General features: G+C 40.3%; 1 protein-coding gene across 3 annotated transcripts in view; it reads left to right on the top strand.

Moving 5' to 3' along the window:
• Positions 1 to 15001, top strand: part of SPHKAP (SPHK1 interactor, AKAP domain containing) — a 174412-nt gene that overhangs the window by 77324 nt on the left and 82087 nt on the right. The gene's annotated exons all lie outside the window — the stretch shown is intronic.

The raw sequence follows: 15001 nt of genomic DNA, 5'->3' as shown, positions 1-15001 counted from the left end.
CACCTGAACATCCTTACAGAGCAGGTCGTTTGTTGTTTGAGCCATCCTCCATAACTTGTTTTACTTTTTTTGTACATTTAGAATATTTAATTTTATTTTCTTTTAAACATTTGTTGAGGCACTGTGATTTACAAAGCTCTATGTAGGCATACAGTTTTCTAATGCCGCCGTATATACCTATACCACACTCTCTAGACCACCCAGGGGTCTGAGAACCCTCTTGCTGTTACCACCTGTCTGCTGTTCACCCAAACAATGGAATAGCCCTCAGCAGTGAAATAAATCAAGATTTTATTGCAGACCATAGTGCATGTGAACCTAAAACACTTATGCTGTTGTGAAAGACACCTCCCAGAAAAGTCTGTTTCTTACAGGATTGTAACATACATTCTAGAAAATGCCAAAATGTACCGGCAGAATCAAATCAGCTAGTGACCAAGCTCTGAAACTCAGAAGACATTTACTTAAAACAAATTGGAGAAAATTTCAGAGTGATATTGCTGAGAATTTCTCCAGTTTTATCGGGATAGTTGTTGCATAAGTATGTTTATTTTTCAAAACTCAAAACTTTGCACTCAAAAGGTGAATTGTGTAGCAATGTGGTATCTCTATGAAGAAAACTATTTTTGTACGAAAGGTATCATTGTGATATCTTAGATAGTATAAGTGATAACCCTTATTCTAACCAGCTCTTTGCCCTCTTATCCTTGCCATGAAAGTCTGAAATCCTCACATTATAGTCCTCTTCTGTTAAAAAAAACAGTGAAATTGATTTCCTAGGAAGAGTCTAGAATAATCATAGGGTCCTTGAAAACTTTTCTAGAAGATGACCAGAGCAACTTCTCTTCCACCTTTTCTTTTAGAGTTTTTCTGGCCCTAAGAGAAAAATATAAAATAATTTACTGTCTTCTGTGTGTGGCAATATTGACTAGATTTCAAAGATGAGAAAACCAGTATCAAAGATATTAGGTAGCTACTTTGGGGCTGCAGTCAACTGATGAAATATTTAAAATCCAAAAGTTTACCTTTAAAGTCTATATACCTTTATTCTGGTTTCCATGAGATCAGTAGGGTTAAGATTTACATGGTAAGTGAGCTAGAAAAGAGAGGCAATGACAAAGGGAACTGCTGGGGACCCTGTATGTCTCCCACTTCCATAACTGCCCTTCCCAGTATCAACTGGGAAATCTCATTCTCTATACCACATGGAATTCCTTTAAAATACCTATCACAATTCATAATAAAATGTGTATTTGAGCGTTCCTTCATTTACTGTTGGACTACAGGTCAGGTGTTAAAGATCTATAAATCTAAGATAAATTCTATACTACTCACTGTTTTACTATATGGAAATTAAATCATAGTATCCCTTCTAATGTAAAGTGAACTAAAGGATCAAATCATAAAGAGAAAGATCACGATCACGATCATCCTGTTGTTTGTTGATTACCTCTAGCAGGCACCAGTAACGTCCTAGCCCTGAGATTTTAAAGTCTCATATTCAAGGCTCTTTCAGGGTTAGGAGAATGAGACCCATCACTGTATTTGGCATATTGGGTACGCCACAGGGAGTTTGCCAAACTCTGTTGTGTGGGCAGGTTACATTCGGTAGCCTGTCAGGTTGTCCAAAGTAAGAATGAGATAATAAGATGTCGGAGCTTATTATCTCTGCTGGAGCTCTGCTGGGAGGGAAACTCAACCCACCCCCCTCCAAGGGACCCTGGCGAGGACAACCAGGCGCAGGGACAGGAGACTCTGCGCTGTTCTTTTCTGGGCACTGGGTTTTATAGTCTCTGGGTCTTGGCGGTTGATGGGATTACACGGCGCCGGGGTGGGGGAGGGGGATCAGTTGGTGGGTGTGACCCCTGCCTACTGGAAGATGGAGCATCTGGGTGGAGGATGCTCAGCCCTGATCCAAGCAGGCTTGAATATCTCAGCCCCAGGACCCACATGCCTTTGTTCCTCTGCTGGTACCTTCATGCGTGTGGAGAGTGGTCTCAGCATGGTTGTGGCTGGTTCTGGATTTCTTTCGACTGCCGGAGCTCTGCTCAGGGCGGGAAGGGAAACTCAACCCGCTCCCCTCCACGGGGCCCTGGCGAGGACAGCCAGGCACTCATACAAGAGAAGAAATAAATATTAATGTTTTCGAGATCACCAGCATTTCAAAATAGTTTAATCAGAAAACTTGTTGTTCTATAGTGAATTACAGAGGAATTCCCCAGATTCAGTTTGCTTCTAGAGTCTGGAGTTGGGGATTGGGGGGCTTCTGTTTAGCTAAAATTAGATTAAAGTTATTGTAATCAATGTCAGGGTAAGAACTGGAAGTTCAGAATATGGAAAGTCAAACTCTTGAGAAAGGTTAAATAGATGAGGCTGTAAACTGGTGAGTATTAATAGCTAATACAAGAGTCAATGATTTCTCCAGAAAAAAATAATTGAAGGGAGAACAGCATACAGAGACCCCCCCCCCAAATGCCCATCTGCAGCTTTAGGGTACGAAAAGCTGGTTGAAAGAGAGTCCTTTATCCAGATAACTCAAATGCACCTTTCAACTCGTATTAGCTACAGATACTTTTGTCCTTACTACAGACAGAACAGACCACTGAAGAGATGTTCAGGTATCATCTAGGTGACCCCCAGCTTCTTTATCAAGGTCTTATGAGTAAGCACTGGCATCCTCTTGTTCAAGTTGAATTTCCAAAATGGCAGTTGTCCTTTTAGTTCATCTTGATATCCCCAGGGTCAAACATCTGAACAGATATGTGAATCTTTGTGGACCAAATCTTTTGTTGTTGTTGTTGCTGTGCAGCTTTTTTAAAATTGAATCACAATGAGATACAGTTACAAAGCTTTCATGATTGAGTTTCAGTCACACAATGACCTAACACGCATCCCTCCACCAGTGTACATTTTCCAGCACCAGTGTGCCAATGTCCCTCCTGCCACCCCACACCACCCACCCCCTGCCTCTATGGTAGACAATTTCCCTCTTACTCTCTCTCTACTTTGGGGCATTATGGTTTGCAATATAAATAATGAGAAGCCATCATGTTTGTTCCTTTATCTCCTTTCAGTACACATCTCCTATCCTGAGCAATCCCTCCAACCATCATTGACTTAGTGATCCCTTCTCTATCCTTCCTGTCTTCTCCCTCAGTTCATGAGGCAGGCTTCCAGCCATGGAGCAATCTTCTTGGCCCTTGTCTCTACTGTCCTTGGGTGCCAGTCTCATATTATGTTATTTTATATTCCACAAATGAATGCAGTCCTTCCACTGTCCCTCTCTTTCTGACTCATTTCACTTAGCATGATACTCTCCACGTGTAGACTAAATGTTTTCTTAAGGATAAGATTAGAGAAAAATAGAAAGTATAAATAATAAAGGAAAATTGTCAAGCACTGTGAAAATATTTTTTCAAGTGAGTTCAATTCCAAAGTGATGAGATGGGACAAATCACAATATGTCCAACAAACCTATAGGATTCACCAGGTGTCCCTGTATCATCTGATTCAAATTACTTTTAGCTAAATTCAAGATCTTGGGCTGCACATAGATTGTAGTGTCTATTGACTCCACCCTATATCAATATTAAAATATTACAACTCAGTTCTGTATATTAAAAAATTGAGAAGGTGTCAATAAAATGGAGACATCTTTTCATCTTTTTTTAACTTTTTTAGTATTTGGGCCACAATTAGAGTGCTCGGGGCTTACTCCTGGTTCTTCACTCAAGGATCACTTCAAGAAGTGTCCAGGGAACTATGTAAGAAGGGGTGCTGGGGATCAAATATGGGTCATCTGGGTACAAAGCAAGTGTGTTGTAAATTATACTATCACTTCAGCCTATAGAAATCTTTGTCTTGGTAGTCTGGGACACTCATGAAATTTTAATATCAAAGCTGCCATCATTCCTTCAAACTTGTGAATATATGGTGCACTCCATACTAGCTCTTCTTCTAAAATAAGTAACTCATCAATAAAAAGCTACAGACAAGATATTGAGACCCTGGTGAGTTTTGCTGCATTCCCTTCCAAATTTACTAAGTAATTCTCTTAGAAGATTAGATTTATAAAGTTTCAAAGTGATAGATATTCAAGCACATATCCTACTTTTAATTATATCTTGTTTTTAGTGGTTTCTCTACATAAAAAAAGGTTTCCACAAGTTAGAATTGTGTAATTCTATTGTATAACAATTAATTAAAGCCTGAGTTTTTATTATCTTTGCTTACTTGGCTTTTAATTTCTTTTGGAAAGAAAAAAGTAGCGGGGTTAGTAGGAAAAGAAGGCAGAAAATAGTAATGTTTGGTGTAGGCATACAAAAAAATCTTCAGATCACTTGATGTCCTTCTTTACCAAGGGCTGACTGAGGTTGGAAGCTAGCAGGTACCTTGATCATATGCATAAAAGTAGGGTCATGAGAATATGTCATAGAAAGAAATTTGGCAGAACTGAAGATGAAAAATGATGCAATTTTACAGATTCATAATGGAGCACAGTGTAGTGAGAGAGCTGAGGTCCAGAGAGTCTGGCTCAAATTCTAGTTCTCTAACTAGAGAATTTATTAGCCACGATATGCCTGAGCAAGGGAAGATTAATAATGGCTAATGTTTATTTTTGAGTTCTTGCTCTGGACCAAGCATTCTTTTGAGCGCATTTTGTGTATTATTCATTAGTTTCTACCTCATAATTCTAGAGAATATTTTGTATATTATTCATTAATTTCTACCAGATAATTCTAGACATGAAATTCAGATATTCATTCACCAGGTGTTCCTGTATCATCTGATCCAAATGATAAGGTCCAAGCCTCAGAGAATTCTCAACAAATATAGTATCATTTAGTCAACAATAAAAGAATATAAAAAATAATAAACTATAAAAAATAGAATCAAAATGAGACAGTTGTTTTAGTTTATGAACTTTTTAAACTTTATGACTTCAATTCACATTTGAAGTTGACATAGTACATAAATACTCTCACCACACACGCAAATGCTTTTGGACATTTTTTCTTATGCAGTAAAAGATTTAGATTTCATCTTCAGTTTTACTTCCTTTTATGCCATTTCTGTTTTCTTTGAAGCTAGGATATAATGTAGAGAATTTAATATTTCAGAGACATGGACTAGCCAAGGGAGAAGACTCTTCTAGTACTTTCTACTAGGTAAGCCTATCTAATGGGCTGTTGACTTCTCCCTCACCCTTAGAAGAGGTCCAAAAGGACTTTGTATGTTTTTAATTATTTTGAAAGAGGTGCAGCAAAATACCATTTGAGTATAAAACATGGTGGAGTAACCTTTTGGGCTCCTTTAACCATGTCAGAGAAGCTTCCACAGTGGAAATTTGGAGAAAACTGGAGAGGCAATCAGTTCTTCTCTCATCCAGCCCATCATAAGACAGCCTATTTCACAACTTTGAGTCTTTATCAGTGTGAGCATCAGTCATCTATCTTTTAGGACTTCCATTCTCTCTCTCTCTCTCTGTGTGTGTGTGTGTGTGTGTGTGTGTGTGTGTGTCTCACAGTGCCAGGAGTGATCTGTGAGCACAGATCTAGGAGTAAGTTGGGCACCAAAGGGTGTGACCCTCCCAAAATAATAATAATAAAGTAAATAAAATGGAAGTCTATGAGAAAATGTAGTTTTATCTGAAAATATTAGATGCTCATGACTTTTCAGAAGTATCCACTTAAGAAACACCTGTGTGTACAAGTCAATGGAGGTAGCACCAATAAATGATTTCACTTACAGACCTTGGCATCTTGAAAGTCAAACCCAGAGTCAGACCAGACACAACCTGGGACAGGGACTCAACTCTCTCTGGGTCTCAAAGAATTTTCATCTTCAAAATGGCAACTTCTGTCAAGATTCTTATCTTTAAAAAAATTCCGGGGCTGGAGAGATAGCACAGCGGGTAGGGCGTCTGCCTTGCACACGGCCAACCTGGGTTTGATTCCCAGCATCCCATATGGTCCCCTGAGCACCGCCAGGCGTAACTCCTGAGTGCAGAGCCAGGAGTAACCCCTGTGCATCGCTGGGTGTGACCCAAAAAGCAAAGAATAAATAAATAAATAAATAAAATAATTTCTAGCTGATAGCATTGCAATGAAGATTGAATTCAAACGTGAACAACATCGCTAAAAACTCTAGCACATTTCCCACCATATCCTAAGCATGTTAATAAATAGCGGGAGTAATTATAGCAAAGAACGCAGAATCACAGTGACACCTTACATAGCAAGGTTTAATGTAAATTGGAAATACTTCCAACCACAGGAGACAACAAAAGCCTCAGTTTCCCAGCTTATCTCAAAGAGTAAAGATGAAAATGCCTGGAGACGATAATCTGGCATTCACAAATCCCAGTGTCAGACATCTGTTGTCTCACTGAATAGTTCAAGGATCACCTCCATCCCCAAACCCAAGTGAGTATTACAATCTCCCTTATTATAATAAGTGTAGCAGCACTGTAGCACTGTCCTCCCCGTTGTTCATCTATTTGCTCAAGCGGGCACCAATAACATCTCCATTGTGTGACTTGTTGTTACTGTTTTTGGCATATTGAATATGTCACGGGTAACTTGCCAGGCTTTGCCATGCGGGCAGGATACTCTCAGTAGCTTGCCGGCTCTCCAAGAGGGACAGAGGAATCGGACCCAGGTCGGCCAAGGCAAACACCCAACCCACTGTGCTATCGCTCTAGCCTGAGCCAAGAGTAAGGCATGCAAAACCATTGCATGTGGCCCAAAATCAAAAAGAGAGAGAGAAAAAAGAGAGAGAGAGATAGGAGGGAGAGAGAGAGTGAGAAGGAGAGTGAGAGAGCGAGAGCAAGAGAGAGAGAGAGAGAGAGAGAGAGAGAGAGAGAGAGGGAGCTCACTGGTCCTTGAGGCCCTTGTGTAGACAAGTCCAAAACAGTAGTAATATAGATCTGAAGCAACCCTGTTGCACTTGGGCCATGGAGAAACTGGATCTCTGTGTAATTTTATTTCTTTCCACTACTCCCATTTCACAAGTAAAGATGAACTAGTTAAAAACATCAAAGTTGAGGCCAGAGCTGGCTCAGAGGCTAAAGGTGTGAGGGTGTGAACTCAATTCCCAGGACTATCCCCAGGAGGCACAAGAACAGTTTTCTCCCTCACTCCCTCCATAACTTTCTCCCTGCCTCCTGACCTCCCTTCTTTCCTCCCCTTCCATGGGGATTGGGGGTCACATCCAGCAGCACTCAGGGAATGTTCTGGGCTCTGTGCTCAGCAGTGATCCCTGGCAGTACCCGGGGGACTGACTGTAGGTGGTGCTGAGGATGTGAGCCGAGATCAGCTGAGAACAGGCGCATTCCTTCGAGACTATCACTCTAGTCTATTTTCCTCCCTTCAGCTGTAGGACCCGCTTCAGTACCCACAGTCCACTGGTGGGAACCAGGCAATGGTTTAGGGCCACAATTTGCTCTAGCATGGAGCATAATCTCCCTGATAAGATGTGTGAAATGGAGACTCAAACCCAGCGGCATGATTCTAGGAGGGAATGGGGGTAGAAGCATTCAGTGCTCTCCATTTCAAAAATAACCCAGAGTTTTCAGCCTGTAGACAGGTCCCATCATTTAACCAGCTGCTTGTCATTTTTTATGAGATGAGATGTGAAACTGGGCATGATAACTCTGAATCTGCTCAGTGAGCCTAAAAGTAACACAGAAGGATCAACCTGTGCTCACCAGCAATGTAGATCCTCAGGCAACAACTTTACGACAACATTGAGATATAGCAATTATCACAAATTGACTCTCATTGGTCTAAATTATGATAATGACATTTGGCCTTACACTGTAACAAACAGTACAGATTTGCTTGTACCTGTAGGGGGCAGCCTGGGGTGGTGATATTGTTGGAGGGATATTGTTGGAGGGCATATTGTTGGAGGTATCAGGGATATTGTTGGAGGGAAGGGCATATTGGCGGTGGGATTTGTGCTGGAACATTTAATGCCTGAAAAAACTGTATTATAAACAACTTAGTAAATCACAATGTTAGAATAAAAAGTTTTAAAAAAGTCCCAGTGATCTGTTTCAAGTTACCTAGCCCAAGTGCAGTGAATAGCAAGCCAGCAACCAGGTTAATGCATATTCTCTTCAGCCCATCTCTGTGTTGGAAATCAAAGTGAATGGCAATGGGACAGATTGATAAAAATCTTTTCCTTCCTTAAGTAATATTAATCTATGTTTCAAAATAATATTTTTGACCAAAATTTGTTTGCACTCTAACCAAACCTAGCAGAGATCCCAAGAACTTTATTATTATAAAGGTTATACCTGTAAATGTAATTATAGATTAAAATTAAATAAAATAAGAAATAAGTCCTCCAGAGGAAAACAAGCAGAAACTAATTTCACCAATGGGTAGATAAATATCCCAACTAGACCTAAGGATGCAGCTCAGTGGTAAAACACATTAGTACATTAGTAGCATGTGAGGGGAGTAGGGTTTGAACTCTAGCATCTCTGTGTGTGTGTGTGTGTGTGTGTGTGTGTGTGTGTGTGTCTGTGTCCCTCTCTTTCATTCACTCACACTCACAAACTATGAGCAAACTAAAACAAAACGAATTCTCAGATCATAAGAAAAAAGTAGTGGCTTGCCAAAAAGAAATGTGAAGGGATGGATGATGGGTGTATCATATAAAAGGAGTTTATTCCCACGAGCGGCTCTCTGGCATGGCCATGGCTCCAGAGGCAAAAGGACTTAGTGTAGAGCCCGGCAGCTTGCGGCAGAAAAGTAAATGGACCATGTGTTAAACTAAGGCGCCATGCCTCACCGGGAGGGAAAGGGTGTTGCTCCCTTCTGTTCCCCCCCCCCACCCCCCGCAGCAAGGTGGCCTCCACCTCAGAGCTTATTGGAAAGCCACGTATGAGCAACTGCAGTCTCATGGGAAGGGGGGTGGTACCGGCTCATCCTTCACGCCCTACCAAGGTCACAAGTTGCCCCCCACGAGTGACTCTCCGGCACAGCCATAATACCAGACACACAGAAACCAATCTCGCAATTATCTGGCTCTTTGCAGACATCTAAAATCATTATATGATTCTCATAACCAACTATAGAAAACAAAGTATTTCACAATGCCTTTTCAACAATTCTGATTGTTGGTGGGGGGTGGAAATTCTGAACAATAATTGTGCATCTTTTGTCGAAATAATGAATTTAATCAATATAGAGATGAGTTAAGTAGAAATCATCTGCCTCACAAGCATTGGGAGAGGTGGGAGGGGTGTTTATTGGGGTTCTTGGTGGTGAAAAATGAGTACTGGTGAAGGGAAAGGTGTTTGATCATTGTATGACTGAGACTTAAACCTGAAAGCTTTGTAACTTTTCCCACAGTTATTCAATAGATAAATATAAGAAGAAAAAAATAACATAAAATTATGAAAAAAAGGAGTTTATTGACAGTAAAACAGACTAGATTTTCAATGCCAAACATCTCATATGCAACATGTACAGAGATGTTTAATTTGTAAAGATGTCTACCAGAAATCTATGTAATGCCACAAACCAATACCCATTCCTAAAAAATTAATAATCAAATCTGAAAAAATATATCTTCATATTATTAAATATGACTATTTAATAATTTTCAGGATACCTTAAATATCCTTAAATATCCAACCCACACGGCAGAGCCTGGCAAGCTATCTGTGACCTATGCCAAATAGACCAAATTGATATGCCAAATCCAGTAATAAATGGATCTCATTCCCCTAGCCCTGATTATACAGAGTCGAGAAGGATATGGAAGGAGAAGCTGATAAAACACCAAGGCAGACATGGGCTGCCAAAACGCAGAAAAACAAAAATGATTGTCTGTACTTTTAATGCTCGTACGCTGGCATCTGCTGCATCCATTGAAGACCTTATGGTACAAGCACGAAAGATCAAGTACGACATCATTGGTCTGACCGAAACGAGAAGACATCAATCCCATCATGCTGTTTTCGACACTGGAGAAGAACTGTTCCTTGGAACATGTGATAAAAGAGGCGTCGGTGGTGTCGGTATCCTTGTCAACACAAACTTAGTCACAAGCATTGATTCATTTGAATGCCTAACAACCCGAATCGGACGATTACACTTGAATAAATGTGGCTCACTACCGGCAGTTTCTATCTTTGTTGTCTACGCACCAACATCCAGTTATGGTGAAAAAGAAACTGAGAAATTCTACATGGAGCTGGAGAAATTCTATAAAGAAGATCACACCTTCTACAAGATCATTGTCGGTGATTTTAATGCCAAGATAGGACCAAGAAGATCAGTCGATGAACTCCACATCGGAACCCATGGCCTGGAATGGAACGAACAAGGTGACAGACTGTCTGAGTTCATCATGTCAACCAAAACCTTCCATGGTAACTCACAATTCCAAAAGGCTGAATCTAAACGTTGGACATGGGAGTCTCCCGATGGACGGTTCCACAATGAAATAGACCACATCATATTCAATCGGCGGTTTTGCCTAACCGATGTTGCTGTTGTCCCAAAATTCCAAACGGGATCAGACCACCGTCTTCTTCGTGCAAAATTCTACCTCACAGAACGAGGAGAAAAGAATGCAAGGTTTAAGAAGAAGACTCCCAGAACAACCACCAACTGGGAACTCTTTGGCTCTATTGCAGCAACATGGGAAGATGCCGTCATTGACAACATTGATGAGGAATATGATCGAATGATTCAGCACCTCCATGATTGTGCAAGGAATGCCAAGAGAGAGATAACCACAAAAAACCGTCTTTCTTCGAACACTCTTGAACTTATTCGCCAACGTGGCGTGGCACGTGCCTCAGGCAACCACAAGCAAACGTCCGAACTGGCAAAACAGTGCAGAAAAGCCATCAAGGATGACCTCAAAAACAGGAGAGCAGCAGTACTGGTAGATGCAGCAGAAGCTGGGAAAAACATTCGTAATGCCCGCCTGTCCTTCACCAACTACAAAACCAAGATGACTGCCCTCCGACATCATGATGGATCTATCACATCTTCCAGAAGGGCAATGGAGAAGATTATTCATGACTTCTACTCAGATCTCTTTAATAGCCACATCCACTTGCCCACATACCACATACCACATGATGGATATGTCGTTCCCAATGTTCTCCCTTCCGAAATCCAACATGCCATCTCGTCGGTAAAGAAACAAAAAGCACCTGGCCCAGACAAGATCAGACCTGAACACCTGAAGAACTTACCATCAGTACTCATCAATACATTAGCTCGACTCTTCACACGCTACCTGTCTGAATGCAAGGGTCCATCCCAATGGAAAACCAGCAAGACTGTACTACTATACAAGAAAGGAGACATCCACGACATTGGCAACTATCGCCCAATCTGCCTATTGTCTGTCATCTACAAACTATTCACTCGAGTCATCCTGAATAGGATTAGCAGAACACTAGATGAAGGACAACCATGTGAACAAGCTGGATTCCGAAAAGGATTCAGTACCATCGACCATATCCACACAATAACCAAGCTCATTGAGGTATCTCGGGAGTTCAAGATGCCGCTCTGTCTAACGTTCATTGATTTAAAGAAGGCCTTTGATTCTGTTGAGACGGAAGCGGTCATGGAAGCCCTAGCCAATCAGGGCGTACAAACTCAATACATCAGGATCCTTCGTGAGCTCTATTGCGGATTCACTACCAAGATCTCACCATTCTACAAAGAAGTAATCATCCATATCAAGAGAGGGGTTCGGCAGGGTGATACCATTTCACCAAAACTCTTCAGTGCCACCCTCGAGAACATCATGCAACGACTAGAATGGGAAAACATGGGAGTGAAGATAGATGGTCGGCAACTACACCACCTCCGCTTTGCTGATGACATCGTTTTAATAACACCAAACATCAGCCAAGCGGCACAAATGCTTGCGGACTTTGACCGTGAGTGTGGAAAGGTTGGACTACAGCTGAATCTTACGAAGACAATGTTTATGAGAAACAGCCTTGTTCCTGACGCTCCATTCACTTTCAACGGAACCACCATCTCCGAATGCAACAGTTATATATACTTAGGTCGAGAAATCAACATGATGAATGACCTGGCACCTGAGTTACGCAGGAGGAAGAGAGCGGCTTGGAATGCCTTCAAGAGCATTGAAGAAATAACTAAAAGGACAAAGAACCTCCAACTACAAGCACATCTCTTTGATTCCACTATTCTTCCTGCATTAACATATGCCTCAGAGACCTGGACCCTACGAAAACAGGATGAAAACACTATTCGGGTCTCTCAAAGAGGAATCGAAAGAACTATGCTTGGAATATCACGATTCACTCAAATGAGAGATAGAATCCGGAGTTCTGATCTTCGTCAACGCTCAAGAATCAGAGACGCTGTCTCATTTGCCAAGACATCAAAAATCAGATGGGCTGGACATGTAATGAGGTTTACAGACAACCGCTGGACTAGAGCCATTACTGATTGGATTCCACGAGACATCAAAAGATCACGTGGACGCCTACCTATAAGATGGTCAGACTTCTTCGTCAAGACCCTAAATGATCGGTTTGAGGCTCTACATGTTCCTAAAACGAACAGATACCATTGGGCTACGCTAGCACGCAACCGGGATGAATGGAGACGTTACTGGCACCCGCTCGAATAAATCGATGAATAACGGGGATTAAGTGATTAAGTGATTATTAAATTCTAAAGTAATAAAGTCACTTACATATTTTAAATAATAGTCCATCATATATCAGTACACTTTTAATGTAAAATATTTTAGTTTTTCAAAACTCAACACTTGGATGAGAAGAGTGACTGTATATTTTTTATTTTTATCAAATCTCTGTAATATATAGCCTAAGAGAAGACATTTAGAATTTGCTTCTGTAGTGTCCTCTAATACATCATATCTCTGGTGAATTCAAGAGAACTCCAGTGAGTACTCATGAGACCATGAAAAAAAAAGTAAGCAAGTGATATTTTAATATTTAACAACTAATAATTTGGCTGGAAATTAAGTAGTATAATGGATAAGTCTCCTGCCTTGCAAAAAATTGACCCAGGTTTGATCCCTAGAATCCCGTATAGCCCTGTCAGGAGTGATTCCTTAGCACAGAGCCAGGATTACACACTGGAGCAAAGCCAGAGCTATCCCCCAAGCCCCAATTAATAAATAGATGGACAATATGACTCCTGGCCTCCAGAAATATTTCAGGAATGTCCTAAGAACCATGTTTAGATGAAATCTATAAAACAACCGAGAAGTTCCATCACCAACTTTAGCTTATTCCAGTGCCCAAACTTGTCATTCATTTGGTAATCTGCTCATACAGAAACTTTACCTTGAACTTCTCCAGAGAACATTAGAAAAACTTGTCATCGCTAGGTAATAATGAACATTGTGTGGGAAAAGATTTAAAGGTAATAATACCACCAGGCTCAAACAAATGTTATAGAAAAATGTGTCAGAATTATATTTGGAGAACTCAATATTCAGACAGAAATTACATATTTTATTTTATAGAACAAAAGAAGACATTCCTTCACTGCACAAGTGAAATGTAATTGAAGTGTCATTCTATTTTTGTGACATTAACAGAACTGATTAAATCTGGTATATTGCTCAAGTAAAGGGAGTTGTCAAATATTAGCAGACATGTTAATAAAGTAAAGGGCACCAGGAAAGCTTAGAATTCTTATATAGGATAAGAAAAAAAATCTAACACAATATTTGGACAGAGCTAAGACAGATTAGAAGTTAAATCATTTAGTTATTTATAAGATTGAATCTTCAAAGTGCTTTGTCTCAACAAGAGGATTTTAATTTTTATTATTATTTTTTATTATTATTGAATCTCCATTGGCTACACTTACAAAGTTTTCATGTTTGTGAGTTTCAGTCATACAATGATCAAACACCCATCCTTCCACCAGTGTACATTTTTCATCACCAATGTCCCAGTATCCCTCCCCCTACGCTGCCTTTATGGTAGACAATTTCCCTCTACTCTCTATCTAGTTATGGGCATTATGGTTTGCAATACAAATAATGAGAGGCCATCTGGTTTGGTCCTTTATCTCATTTCAGCACACATCTCCCATCCTGAGCAATCTCTCCAACCATCATTGACTTAGTGATCCCTTCTCTATTCCATCTACCTTCTCCCCCAGCTCATAAGGAAGAGAATTTTTCTTGCTTCCTTTAAAATCCAAGCCCAGAAACAAGGCTCTTGTAAATCATATTTTGTTTTATTAATGCAAGTATTCATATTTGTTTGGCCTTGTTAGACTTCTGCCACATGGAAAATATTTGTTGTGATATTATTCCTAGGAGTTTTAAATTTAAACATAGTATCCTGGGTGTTCTAGAAGACTTGAATCCTGTTTGAAAGATGCATGAGCAAAAATAAAGAACTGAATAGTAATAATTTATGTAATAATATTGCATCAATAGAAGATAGAGTATTCGATATGCCAAACACAGTAACAACAAAGTCTCCAATGGAGACGTTACTGGGCCCACTCGAGCAAAATTTTTTTTAAAAAATCAAAAATATGTCATGAAAAAGAACATTAATGCTATCGTGAAGGTTTTAACTCAATTTAACACAACCTCAAACCAGCAATTGGCAATTTGTAAATAATTCAAAATGTGCAGATGGGCCCAGAATGATCATATTCTGGCACTTGTCTTGCATGGAGTCGTTGACCTGAATCTGACCCCTGGCACGACGGAGCTCTAGGAGTGATCCCTGAGCACAAAGCTGAGAATAAACCCTAAGAACCCCCCCAAATCCAAATATAAAAGTCAATGTAAGTTGTGAATACGTTGAAGCTTACAGTTGTGGGTTTCGATGAGAGAAGAAAGATGTGTTAACATCAATTTACTGCTGGAGATTCAATTTCCCCTGGAGTCTTTTACTCATTCTGGAGGTGTTATTCTCCTGCAAATTTTCCCCTACTACCCAGATGCTCTGAGTGAAAAAAGAACACCTACTGCTTCTTCA

This window comes from Sorex fumeus, unplaced genomic scaffold (genome assembly GCF_029834395.1).
Source record: "Sorex fumeus unplaced genomic scaffold, SorFum_2.1 ptg000005l, whole genome shotgun sequence".
NCBI classification, from domain to species: Eukaryota; Metazoa; Chordata; class Mammalia; order Eulipotyphla; family Soricidae; genus Sorex; species Sorex fumeus.
The sequence above is the reverse complement of the archived record's forward strand: the minus strand, read 5'-3'. Positions and strand labels throughout refer to the sequence as shown.